This window comes from Sciurus carolinensis, chromosome 12, assembly GCF_902686445.1.
Source record: "Sciurus carolinensis chromosome 12, mSciCar1.2, whole genome shotgun sequence".
Lineage (NCBI taxonomy): Eukaryota > Metazoa > Chordata > Mammalia > Rodentia > Sciuridae > Sciurus > Sciurus carolinensis.
The window spans coordinates 9,991,591-10,005,697 of NC_062224.1; the positions used below are offsets into that span (position 1 = coordinate 9,991,591).

At 40.0% G+C, this 14,107-nt stretch overlaps 1 long non-coding RNA gene across 2 annotated transcripts in view; it reads left to right on the forward strand.

Annotated features, from left to right (window-relative positions):
• Window positions 1-4,450: 4,450 nt before the first annotated feature.
• The window catches only part of LOC124962007 (uncharacterized), a 30,078-nt gene continuing 20,421 nt past the window's right edge, over window positions 4,451-14,107 (forward strand). For both annotated transcript variants that reach the window (XR_007104407.1, XR_007104406.1), the window contains exon 1: window positions 4,451-4,836. This is a non-coding gene — a long non-coding RNA (uncharacterized LOC124962007). The remainder of the gene's footprint in view (window positions 4,837-14,107) is intronic.

The window sequence follows — 14,107 nt, forward strand, 5'->3', positions numbered from 1 at the left end:
GTGAAGACAGGCCTGTGGAGCTTTCCAAACTGATTATTTCCCTTCTCTCTTCCTGCAATGCAGCTTTAGGAGGCAAAGTCTTATGTTTAAGACTTGTCTTATTATTCACAACAGCCAGTCACTAAAGAGGAGCCTTAGAATTAAAAATAACCTTGAAGAATCAAAACAAGGAAGATCAAAAGTTATAATGTCAGAGATGTGCTACTATAGACAAAACGCACAACTGAGAGGGCGATTAGATACAAGACGGAAAGATATCTACGTAGCCTAGTGGAAAAGAAGTTTCCAGTAACTGAGCAACCAAGATAATTTCTCAACCATGATATGATGAGCCATCTCTTGCCTTTCCACTTCTCAAAGTTGAACATGAAAACATTTTAAAATGTGTTCGTGAGTATATTAGTTTTCTAGGGGTGCTATAATAAATTACTACAAATTTAATCACTTCCAAAGACTAACTTAAACATTTGACATTTGCTCCACACATAGGTTTGGAAGGTGAGGATGCCAGGAACAGTTTATAGCTACGGTTTCAGCTGAGGGTCCTTCATGAAGCTGCGACTAAGATGCCAGCCTGGGCATCCCATAGTCTGGGCTGGAGTTGGAGATTCACTGAGAAGTTGGCTCAGTCGGTTCACTCAGACACGAGGTGGGTGTGTGCTGCTGGTTGTCAGATGGCCATGCAGACTTCTCCACGGGCCTGCATGAGTGTCCTTGGGACTTGCCCTGGAGTGAGTGATGCGAGAGAAAGACAGAGGGAGAGAGGGTGATGGCCTTGTGTGATCCGATCTTGAAATTCACACACATTCACTTCCAACAGACTCTGTTTCTCGAAAGAGAGTCACGAAGCCCCGCTCACACCAAGGGGAAGAAAATTAGACTCCTCAGTTTCAAATTGGCATGTGTCAAATAATTTCAAGGAATATTTTAGAACCCTAACATCATACCATTGAAAGCATTGCATTCTTTGAGGATGGTGTTGCAAAATCACACCCAGGAGAAGTTAACATATTATGTGACAATCTAAGACTTTTTACATGAAAAATAACTCAGGAATGATAAAATTCTAAATATCATCAATTATTTTTTCTAAGCGTGTAGGATGTGTGGTGTTCTTCTTATTGGGTGTTCTGTTAATTTGCCTTCTTCAATTTTCTGGTGGATTTGTATGAAGCAGAGTGTGGGGCTCATCCTGGGCACAGGTTCTAGAGACAGACTTCCTGGGTTTGAAGTCCATTTATGCCACTAACTAGCTGGGTAGACTTGGGATAGTATCCTCCCTGTGCCTGGGTGTCCTCACCTATAAAACGAGGGTGAGTATGGCATGATATTTAAGAACTTCTAAAGCCTAACTTCACCCCATACTGTTAGATGCCCTTGATGGAGGATGAGACCTGGTGTTTAGAAGCACTCAGGACATTCTAAAGTTTATTTGAGCTTGGGAACTGTGGAGCCAGTGTCTTTATCCCCAACTTTCCATATCTGGATTTCTTTAAGTCACGTTTTCCTCTCACTGTGTCATGCACTGAAAATGAATTGTATGATTTTGCTAAGCTTATAGAAAGAGAAAAAAAAAACAATGAAGACAAAATTAAAAATATTCAATGATATTAAATAGCACTATATCATTGCAACATACAACCTTTTATCTCCAAAGCTATTAATTGTTCTAAGATGACTTTGGTTGTTCAACCTCTGAAATTGTGGCTCTTTTGACTGACTTCTCAGAACAGCTAAATGCAATGTCTTGTAAACTAATGCAATATGCACTATTATTTAGAGTTTTATTGAGTGTTTCCCCCTTATCTTAGGTTTTGCGGAAATGATTTTGTTTTAGAGAAATAGTGGGTAAATTGACCATACAGTAAATAAACCTAGATGCTGAGTTTGTATCGAATACCACAGAATGTACCTTTCTTGTGACAAGTCACAATGATGCTGGATAATCCGTATTGAGCAAACTGTAATTGAAAAACTCAGAACCACATCATAAAATGATGGAATCGTACCACTTTCAAGCTGGTAAATCCTTTAGAGATGATCTGGTCTAACCACTTAATTTTATGGATGAAGAATCCAGTAAAATACAGTTCTAGTTGTCAAAAAATATATTTAACTGAGCAAGGCTGCCAGGAAATCTCCCAACTCTGCCCGAGAGGGGGAGTCAAAAACAAGCACATATTCTCTGGTAAGTCAGGTGTGTTGGGCAGTAACTGCGTGTGGAACTCTTCCCTGGTTGGCCTTCTCCCAGGTAAGTAGGCCCAGGTGAACTGTGAGATACAGCCTGGGGCAGGACGTGTGGGTGGCAGTGGCCTGAGCAGAGTGTGCCCTCCTCGAATGACAGTTGTATGATCTCATCGAGATACAAACAGAGAAAGAAAACAAAATTAAGACATCTGATAAAATCAATGTTCAATCAGAATCTTAAGAAGATGTCCCAGTTTCCTTGTTTTCTGCTTTCTTTCTTTTTTTTTTTTTTAAGTCTTTATATTTTTAGAACAATTTCAGGCACAGAGTGAAATTGAGCAGAAGGTGCAGAGAGCTCCTGTCCCCACACACTAGCAGCTGTTCCCGTTGCCAACATCCTACAGCAGAGCGGTGCATGGGTTCCAGCTGGTGAACTGCACTGACACGTCCTCACCTCCCAGAGTCTGCAGTCCACACTGAGGTTTGCTCTGGGTGTTGGGTGTTCTCAGCTGGAAAGGCATGTGATGGCAGGTGTCCATCATGGCAGACCATACAGAACAGGTCCCCTGGCCCCCAGGTCCTCTGTGCTCCAACATCCCTCCCTCCCTTCTTCCCTCTGAGCCCTGGCAACCAGGGATCTGTGTACTGTCCCAGTAGTTTTTGCCTTTTCTAGAATGTCGTAGAGTTGGGGTCAGAGAGGGCATGACCTTTTCAGACTGTTGTCTTTCACTTTGCAACAGCGATTCAAGATCACTTCATGTTTTTTCATGACTTGGTGGCTTATGTACCCATTCACCTATGGAAAGCACATCTTGGTGGCTTCCCTGCTTTGGTAATTATGAATAAAGCTGTTAGACACGTCTGCGTGTGGGTTTTTGAGTGGTGGTAAGTGTTCAACTTCTTTGGTTGACACCAGGGAACTCGATAGCTGGATCATAAAGTAAGAGTACGTTCAGTTTTATAAGAACCATCCAATCTGCTTATGGCAGTGCCCCCCCCCTTCACTGCATTCCCACTGGCAGTCAATGCCAGTTCCCCCTGCCCCACAGCCTCCCTGGCATTTGGAGGTGTCAATGTTCTGCACTGAGGCCTTGCTGCTAGGTATGCAGTGATTCTTTTTGGATCTTTTTAGTAGTATTTGAGAGCTTGGAATCGTATGATCAAGTACTAGTCCACTTCTATTCTGAATTATTTTACCAGGACTTTGATATAAGCATTTTGCAATCAGAAATCAACCCCTAATTAATGGACTTCCTTAAAGAGATGGATCATATTCTAAAAACAGACCTAAGTAGCTTAAGAAAGATGTACCAAGGACAAGTATGGAGAGTCTACCTTGGTGGTATCTTAGGAAAGTTCCAGCAGGATGCTGGTCATCACCTCTAGGGGAGAACATGGTTTTTGTGGAAGGCGTGTCTCCATTACTGCCCTGGTCCTCAGGTTACCCTCACTGAAACCTACTGTTTAGACATCTTCTCCTTCTTGTTCATATTCTTACTTCACTAAACATCTGTTGACTGTATCACACCTCTTCTCCCAAGAGGCCAGGAGGACCTGATGCCTGGCTCCAGATGACATTTATGGTGATAACACAATATCTATTTCAACTCCTATATATTTGGTTGATGTGAGTCTGCTTCTGCAAACAGGTCCCTTCTGACATATCAGACATCAGCTCCTGCGTGGTGGAAGAAAAGTCTCAAGGATGGATTGATCGAGTGGGTGGTGTTCCATGGAACTTTGGGGAACTGGCTTCATATAATTTCCTGTTCCAGTTCTAACTTGCACCATTGCTATGTATCATTTGGAATAGGAAGGAAAGAAAAGTGGTCATACCTCTTTATAAGAAGAAACAGTGCAGGTGGACTTAATGAGAATTTTGAGACTTTTGAGAGGAAGGATTGGAAGACAGAATATAAGCAATATTTTAGATCTGATAAATGGTTTATGATTTTTTTCAAAGCACTCTCATGCACACTTTTACATTTGCTGTTCATAACTACAACTATCCTATAAGGATGGCCAGGAAGTTAGCCCCGTTCACATTCCATAGCTCAGAAAAGTGAGGCTTGCTGAGATTAGCTAGACTTAGACCCCTGGTCTCCTAACCCAGAGCTCTCCTGGCAATGAAGGTTAATCTGTCTTCTTGGAAGACATGTTGGACTATAACATAAAAGAATGACTTCAGAGGAGCCCATAATGGATCATTGAGTGGAACTGAGTGATCTTAGTTGGAAAAAGAGGATGAAGATGGCAGGACTCTTTAATCCTTTGGGACCTTTAGCAGGAGAAACCTGCCATAGACCTGCAGACCCTGAAATGTCAGCACCACAGCTCCCTCGGTGACACCTGTGCTTTGCCAGAGGAAGATCTTATCCACGGATGGGTGTACACACACAGTAGAGGGCGCCTCCAGTTTCCATCTGCCAGGGGATGAGGTGTGGTTTCAGACATGGTGATCGCTTCTCTGAACGCCCTGATGCAGCAGGGTTTCCTTTGGATCTCTCCAAAATGTTCTGGGCTTTTAAGGAGAAGAAATAGCCCCTTGGCAACAAAGGATGAGAGAACTGATGAGCGAGGACAGAGGATCTCCAGGAAGTAAAGCGAAGCATCTGGACCTGACACTTTCTCATAGCCCCCTCTACCCAGGTAAGTGGAAGTGGACCTCCTTTTTAAATAGCCAAGCTACATAAGACTGGTTTTATTATAACAATAAATAAGCATACGGTTCCTCAAACCTGGGGTTTTCCTCATTTGTAAAATGCAACATGTCAATTTTACACTTGCACTTCTAGCCTTCTTTGTATTGTATTTTGGTGGAGATTATAACAGCCATTTCCACACATGGCACAAGAAGGAGGATCTGCAGTTTATTAGTAGTATCCCCATTAATTGGTGGCTGTCAACAGGACCCAGCTGGTGAAGTGCTAATGCATTATTAGACCAGACTTTGAACATTTCATAAGCGTTGTAAATAGCCCCAGTGTAACTGATTGTTGATCATAATGGCATTATTAAAATTGAAAAAAAAAATTGACTTTAATGAAGAAGGCTAATAGAGTGCATTTGATGGAAAATGTTTACTCGTAGGTTTGTGTTTTAGACGACATAATTGGCAATTTTAGGCCAGCACAGCAGTGGAACCCGTGATGGGCTTAGCATTCTGAAACTCAAATGTTAGCATGTGGATCAAAATATCTTTGGGGCGGACTGCTAAGAAAGCTGGGTCCAATGCTGCTTCTATTGAACAGGGAAATTCAAGTTTATAACCCTCTACTGTAGGAGCAAGGAAAATGGAATTACTCAAAATATAACAAAAGGATCACCACGCCAACACCTGACGTTTGCTCAGTAGCTTCAGTAGATTCATTTTCTTGAGACTGTATTTTTCTTTTGAGTTTCATAGGACACTTCCCCCTGTAAATCTCAAACTAAAGTAGCAGATGAACCTGAAGAAGTGATAGAAGAATGGGTGTAGAAAGGCCGTTTCTCTTGTCAGAACGGATTCCCTGGGTAATGATGCATGTTTTAGTCAACTTTTTTGCTGCTGTGACTAAAGAAATCTGACCAGAGGAGGAAAAGTTTATTTGAGGGCTCACAGTTTCAGAAGTCTCAGTCCATAGAAGGCTGGCTCCATTACTCAGGGCAGGAGGTGAGGCAGAACATCATGGCGGGAGAGGGTGGCAGAGGGAAGCAGCTCACATGATGATCAGTAAGCAGAGAGGTAGGTCTCCACTTGCCAGATACAAATATATACCCCAATCCCCATCTCCTCCAGCCACACCTGACCTCTTCAGTTATCACTCAGTTAATCCCTTTCAGGGGATTAAATCACTGATTGGGTTAAGACTCTTACAACCCAATCATTTCTCCTCTGAACTTTCTTGCATTGTCTCACACATGAGCTTTTGGGGGGACACCTCACATCCAAACCGTAACAGTGCACCAAACATGGGCAGGTAGGATTCTAGGGGAGGAAAAAAAATTGGTTTTTTTTTTTTTTTTTTTTTTACATTTTAGGATCTCTGGTGGTGTAAAAATTAAATAAATATCAGACAGATTTGCAAGAGAAACGATTTAATTTTGCACAAATACACAGTAGCAACAGGAAATATAAGACTCAAAAAACAGCCATCTGATTGACACATATATCACTCTGAGCTACTAAAAGGAATAAGCGTTTGGGGCTTCTAGGGGTGGCAGAGGCCAGTTGTGGGAAGGAGAGGACTGAAGATATAGGTGGATGGAGATTGCCTTGTGTGGGGGGAACAATCTCAGAGTGGCTCTCCTCCTGGTTAGGATCCTTCACTACCAGAAATTTCCTTTATAAATGTAAGTTTCCTTCCCCAAAGAGGAAATTGCTACTCTATTTTAGGCAGTTCTGGGGGGAGGTAAAGAACTTTCCCTGCTTTGGCTTGTCTCTATCCTTCAATTCAAAATAATAGTGGCACATTCTGTGTGTCACACTCTGATCTTCAGATACACCAGCCCTCTTGGACAATTGTCTGAGGTAGCACCCTGAGGAAGTCATGAGATTCAGGGTGTTGAAAACACAGATGAACAATGTAAGGGAGGAAAATCAAACAGAAGATAAACCCTTTTATTCAAAGAAAACTTTACAGTGGCAAAAAAAAAAAAAAAAAATGAAGCCACAATACTTAGGACATTTAGAACTCTAGATATTTTTTATCATTATCCATTAATATGCATAAAGCATCGATTGAAGCATTGGCCGAGTTCTTAGATACAGGGAGAAAGAAGATGAAACAATATCTATTCCTAATCTCAGAATCACACTTGGTCAATAATGTAAAATTCCAGCTCCTTAGTTGAAGCCATTACTGCAACATATTTCACTGGTTTAAGGGTATTTTCTTCTTTAATGATGACCTTAGATCAGCTTGGGGTTGAGGAATGTTAAAAAAGAAAAACAATTCTTCAATCTAAACTCTTTTCCCACTTTCCTACCTCTCTGCTTCTGCTAAAAGGCTTCATTGGGATGTTTCTTTTCTTTTTAGTTATTGCAGAAAACACTACTAAATATTATTCATCTGGAAAATATTCATTCTTAGACACTCATAGTAATCATAGTATTTATTATTCCTGTAAATACAAAGGGAAGCAATAGTTAAACATTGTTGAGTGCCAATACCTACACTAAGAATTATATATCATTCATTTAAACTTTCTAACAACATCAAAATGAAGATTCTCCTATGATTTTACTAACTGAGAAACTGAAAATTAGGCAAAGGTTCTGTAAGTTGCTTACACCAGAAATGGCAAAGTCAGCCCATTTGAGCTTCTTTTGTCCTTTGTTTTTTTCATTTTCCCAACTTCTCTTTTTTGTAAAAATCATATTATTGAATGACTTTCTATGCAAAAAGTGGCACATATTTAACATACTGAGTGAGTTTGGGGTTAAGGATATACCCATGAAAGCAACATCACTAAGGCTATAAATGCATTGGTCACCTCCCAAAGTTTCCTCCCATGCATGCTTTTATTGTAATTTCTGAGCTTTCATTGTTGTTGTAGGAACAGTTAACATAAGCTCTTCCCTCTTGGTAATTTTCAGGGTCGAAGGTTGTACTGCTAGCTGTAGGCACTAAGCACTATCTGCATTCATCCTGCATGAGAGAAACTTTGCACCTGTGGATCAGCATCTTCCTGTCCCACTCCTTAGTCCTAGCAACCACGTTCTGCTCTCTGCTTCTATGAAGTGTCACTACTTTAGATTTCACCTTTAGGTAGCTTCATGCAGTATTTATCTTTCTGTGCTTCGCTTATTTCACTTAGCATGATGTCCCCTATGTTTAACCATGACATTGTGAAAGACAGGGTTTTCTTCTTTTTCAAGTCTGGATAGTATTTCATTCTGTGTATACACCACATTTTCTTTACCCATTCATCCATCCATTTAGGTGGTTTCCATGTTTTATGTTTCATAAGTAAAGCTGTAACAAACATGTTTATCTCTTATCAGATAGATGTCTGCAAGTGTTTTTTTTTTTTTTTTCTATTCTGTAGGTTGCTTTTCCATTTTGTTGATGATTTCCTTTGTAGTTCAAATGTTTTTTAGTTTGATGTATTCCTATTTGTTGATATTTGCATTTATTGTTCATGATTTGGTGTCATATCCAAAAATCATTGATAGGATGAATCAGTATAAAATAACTTTATCTCTATGATTTCTGCTTGGAGCTTTGTGGTTTCATGTGTTATGTTTAAGTCTTTAGTCCATTTTGAGGGCATTTGTGTATGGTATAGGATAACTGATTTCATTTTTTTGAACATGAATATCCAGTTTTCCCATCACCACTTATTGAAAGTCTGTCATTCCTCATTTCCTATTCTAGGCACCTGCCCAAAAGTAATTGATGGCATATGCCCTGGTTTACCTTTGGGCTCTCTATTGTGTCCCTTGGTCTATGTGTATTTTTGCCAGTGTCATATTGCTTTTATTACTATAGCTTGTAATATAATTTGAAATCAAGATGTGTGATGACTTTAGGTTTGTTCTTTTTTGTTCAAGATTGCTTTAACTATTAGGGAATTTTTGTGGTTCCATGTGAATTTTAGAATTTTTTATTTCTATGGAAAATGCCATTGGAATTTTGATAGAGATTATATTGAATCTATAGATTATTTTGAGTAGTATGTACGTGTTAACAATACTAATTTTTCTAATCCATAAATAGAGGATATCTTTCCATTTATTTGTGTCTTCTTCAATTTCTTTCATCAATAAGTTATAGTTTTCAGGGTACAAAATTTTTGCCCTCTAAGTTTATATGTAAGTATTTTTCTTTTTATGATGCTATAATAATGGTATTATTATATGAATTTCTTTTAGGGATAGATCATTGGTACTATATAGAAGTGTAACTTTGTTGAATTCATTTTTTAGTTCTAACAGTTTTTTGGTGGAGTTTTAGGGATTTTCTCTATAGTATCTTGTCATCTACAAACAGAGGTAATTTTACTTCTTCCTTCCTGATTTACAATCTTTTCATTAGTTTCTTTTGCCTAATTTTTCTGGCTAGAAAATGGAGGAAGTGGGCATCCTTTCTTTGACCTTGAACTTAAAGGAAAACCTTGGGATTGATTTTCATCATTAAGCGTGATGTTAGCTGTGGACTCTGCACATGTGGTGCATTTCTCTATAGCACTAATGGGTGTTAAATGTTCTCAATGCTTTTTCTGCATCTATTGAGATGATTACATGATTTTTATCTTTTTCTGTTAATGCGGTAAATCCCATTTATTGATTTGCATATGTCGAACTATCCGTGAATATCAGAGATGAATTCCACTCCACCAAATCGGGTTTCTCAAACACTTTCTATCTTACTGTTATTTCAACCTTCTTTCTTCTTTTTCTTTCCAGTCTCCATTGTTTCTGTCTTTCCTTTCTTCTCTTCCTGTCACCTTTCCTTCCTCCCTCCTTTCCCTTCCTTCTCTTCCTTGATTTTGCTCAATGTATAATTATTAAGCTCTTATCAAGAGCAAGGCAATGAACTCTTGTATTAGTCATCTTTCTGTCACCTAGATAAAATACCTGAGAAAAACAACCTAATAGAGAAAAGGTTTATCTGGGCTCATGTTTTCAGAGTTTTCAACCCATGGTCTGCAGGCATCATTACTATGGTCCTATAGTGAGGCAGAGCATCATGACAGAGACAGCAAGGTAAAGCAGAGCAGCTTCCTCACAGTGATTGAGAAGCAGAAAGAGAGAATGAGGAAGGGGTCAGGGGCAAGTAGTGACTTTCCAGAGCATCCTCCCAAAGACCTACTTCATCCAATCATGCCTATGTCCTATAGTTTTACCACCTCCCAATAATGACACCAAATATGAGTCATTTAATGCATTAAACCATTGATGATGAAGTCAAAGCCCTCATGATACAATTACTTCCCAAGAGTCCCTCTTCTGAACATTGATCCGTTGGGAATGGACCTTCAACAAGTAAGTCCATGGAGCACACCTCACGCTCACACCATGATGCCTCTTCTTCAAAGAGTCAAAGTTATTCTCAAACGTAGGGTGAATTACTTTAATTTTTGGGCTAACGTGCCATCTAATGTTTTCACCGCAAGCTAGGAAAGTCTCTAAGATTTGAGAAAGTTGGAGGAAACACAACTGGAAGTCACCTTGGGAGTGACAAGCCTTTCCAGAGTCCTGATTCAGAGCTGGGACCTAGAATGAAGGTACTTTGCATACTTGAACCCAGGCATGTAAATAAATGGAGAAATGAGTGGGCAAATAAAAACACTTCCCAACCTTACCAAGGACATCTCCATCTTCTCATTCTCCCAAGTCATTTTCTTTCTTTCACTTTCCCTTGCTTGTCCATTTCATTCACATTTAAGATTGATGAGACTCCATGAATTAGCTTTTCGTAAGGACATTAGTAGAATATATTTTTTTTAAAATAGAAGTAAAACAGTGACATTTCTTCAAGTTACTCTTTTCCACAGGAAGAATAGGGACTAGTCTCATTAATATTCTTCAGTTCTTCTTGGTTTGTCACTAACCACTATGTGGCCCTGTATAAGTCATTAAGATTCAGAGAGTTGAACGTTGATTGTGCCTCATTTATTCAATTGCAAAGGCCACATAGTGGTGTGGCTAATTATAGTGTAGAAGGCGCTTGACGTTCCTCAGATGAAAGCCACCACACAGGAGCATGAAGTCATTACAGTAATCACTACTGCAAAACAACAACACTTTTCCATAGAAGGTCACAAACTTATGAACTGAGTCACTTTGGGGAAAGTGGGATTAACTTCCCCAGGCAGAGGGGAAATGCTGACTAGGCGGTCACGTGCACTAACTACCCATGATCTGAAAGAACAAAGAGCCTGGGCGGTTGCAGCAGGGTCTCAGCTGCTCTTTCTCCCCACAACTCCCCTCAAAGCCCCAATGGGCCTTCCAGAAACCCAAAATCTCTGCAAAGAGACTCAGCTCGAAGGCAACCTGTCTGCAGATGGGTCTCTGAGCAGGCTCATCCTCCTTCCTCTCTTCTCTTAATGCTGTGTTCTGGTGCTGCTTGTTTCCAAGTGGCCATCTCTAAGTCAGAACTGTCCTGATCCCTGGAGAGAAGAGGGTTGCCTGGGATCTCAGCACACATGACACACTTAGACTTCCCTTTGGAAAACAGTCAATGACCAGATGGAGCCTGTGTTTGACCGACTGTGGTTGGTTTTCCTTGCTGTTTTGAAAGGAGTTGTAAACAGAAGAGAGTCTCTATCAGCACAGAGGATCTGTGATTAGCTGGGGTGCCGTCCTGTCATGTCAAGCACCCACCGTGCCTGCAGAACCAGTAAGCCACAGACTCGTCTTCCCGCTGGAATGCTCAACAGCCTACAAACTCACACATTCCACCAATTCTCCCCAGGCTCCCAGGCCCTCGTATAAATACAGAATCCCAAGGGAATGAAAAAAAAATGTCCTCTTCACTTATCAGGGAGGATACTTAGCATACTTCACTTAAAAAATTACGTTAGAAGATGTCAAGTCCCAGAGTAAGCAGCCTCTGCTTCAAAAACAGGCCCACTGTGAGGGGAGATCAAAGGGATGGAACTTTCCAAACGGCAGTTGAATTTCACATTCCAAGAGTCAGGAGGGCAGATTAAAATAGGATTTTGCTTGCAATAACATCTGGGCTCTGCTCTGCATTGCCAAGTGCTTAATCCAACCAGGACGTCTGGTTTCTAGTGAGCTACCAGGATTTTGTCTCCCAGATTCATCTCACAGGCGACATGACTTTCTTCTTGAGGGAAAAGCTTTGTCTCGGGACTGCTCTTTTCTTCCAGTAGGGGATACCAGTCTATTTCAAATCAGTGTTTTCTTTTCTATAGCAACAATTATAGGACAAGAAAAACATCCTGTTTCAGAAAATAATTTGCAAACAAGTACAACAGGATATTCTCAGATGTGGAACAAAGTTAATTATTTCTATTTGCTATTTACCAACTATTTGAGACCTCTATACTGTTTAATTGACCATCACTCCAATGAGGAACATATTTGATTTTATTATCATTATCATTCTTGTTTTATTACTATTACTATTAGTATTCTCCATTTTCCACCTGCTACTATCAAGGCCAGAACTGTGGGTTGCTAAGAATGCAGGGAGAGAAGTGGCCTCCAGGTGGCCATTGCTGGCACCTGCTGCTGAGCATGACCACTCTTCAGTGGACAGGTCAGTTCTGCTGTTCCCCTAAAGCATCGCAGAAGTGGATTCTGCGCCTTCCATTCGCAGGAGCGTCCAAATGACTCCACCGTCTTTTCATCTCTTAACTGAATTTCTCTTTCTTCAATGTAATTCAATTTAATTTAAGAAAATGAAAGAATACAGTCCCTGTGCAAGCAAGGCAGCATACAAATGTGACATCAAAGAGGTTTTCCTCCAGGAAGACGTAAGCACATCCCCTAGCAAGATCCCATACTTCCTTCTGAGTTCAATGCCGACAAAACACCTTTGATTTCCAGTCATAGGTCTGGAAATTTACGCTCCCATAGAGGGCATTCCTCTTAGCCCCCACCTCAGTGTTCTAAAGAGATAGGCATATTAATATCTGTCCATGAGAAAACTGCTTTCCTAGTTTGTCCAAGGACACTTCTTTCAACCAGGGAGATCAGGGTTAAACTCTCGTAATGTTTGATACTAAATTTCTAAAATATGGGCTTCTCATTTGCAAATTCTGAAATCAAAAACAAATCTGAAATCCAAGTTTTAGTCATAAGCTTGGCATTAAAACCTGACCTGAATTTACATATTACTAATAATCTTTGTAAATTATTTTCTCTCAATATGTATACAGTTGGGTACAGAAACATTAATGTATTTTGAAAGTCTCTAGTCTCTGCTGGAGTGTTATTTAAAATATGGTGAATTTACCATACTTACTTCTTAGATTTGGAGAGAAAGGGGGAAAATGAACCCTGAAGCACATAGTTTTAAGGTTTTTTGCTTAGGGTCCCCACATTGCAATACCACTCAAGGAGAAGGGGCACATCAATATCTATTAGCATATAATACAGTGTGGATTCTATGAGAGATGTGCATCAGAACATTATAAAATACTATAATTGAAAAGTACTTTTAAGTTAAAATAAGCTGACTTCTTTTTTGATGAAAAAATTTGCCTTCTGCAGTCCTTTGAGAGTTGCTGATCTGATTGCCTCCACCATTTGTTGCTGATCAGTTAGGGTTATGAGAACATCTTTTGCTTCTCTCTGACCAAAGTTTCCTCCTCCATCACACACCTGGCTCCTGTTCTGTCTCATGGCCAAGCCACATAATGATGGCAAAGTCTGCACTCCTTCCAACAACACAGTCATTTAGAGTAGTGGTCTTTCCAATAGTTATTTTAAATATTAAACATTTGTTTAAACATTTCATAGTGACTTGACAAGCTTGATCCAAAGTTTTAGTCCATAACTTCTGTGCCCTCAGATGGATGTTTTTAGATTCCTGTAGTCCTTTAATTTTAAATACAAAACTTTAAAAAATACTATATACTCTTCAAAGCAAAACAGAGTAAATGCTGAATAAACTCAGGGTTTTCTCCTCTTCCTCCTTGCAAGGGAATTTTAAGTTGCTTTCACAGACTATATAGACTGCATCTTCTGCAATAGTTGGATTGCGTATGGAGTTCATGATGCAGGAACTCACAGAGGCTGTTGTGCAGGAATAAGTGAAATCCAGGTTCAAGTCAAGAGATGAGTTTTCCCTCATGGTCTGAGAGGAAAATCAGCCATGTGCATTTGAACTAGACTTTTTCCTTTTAAAGAAATGGAGAACTTAAGGAAAGTGAGAGGGTTATATTAACAGAAAAGCTGTGTAGCCCAGGAGTCCTTTTCTGGAGGTCCTGCATGGTCTAAGCTCCTGGGAATTGAAGAGACAGC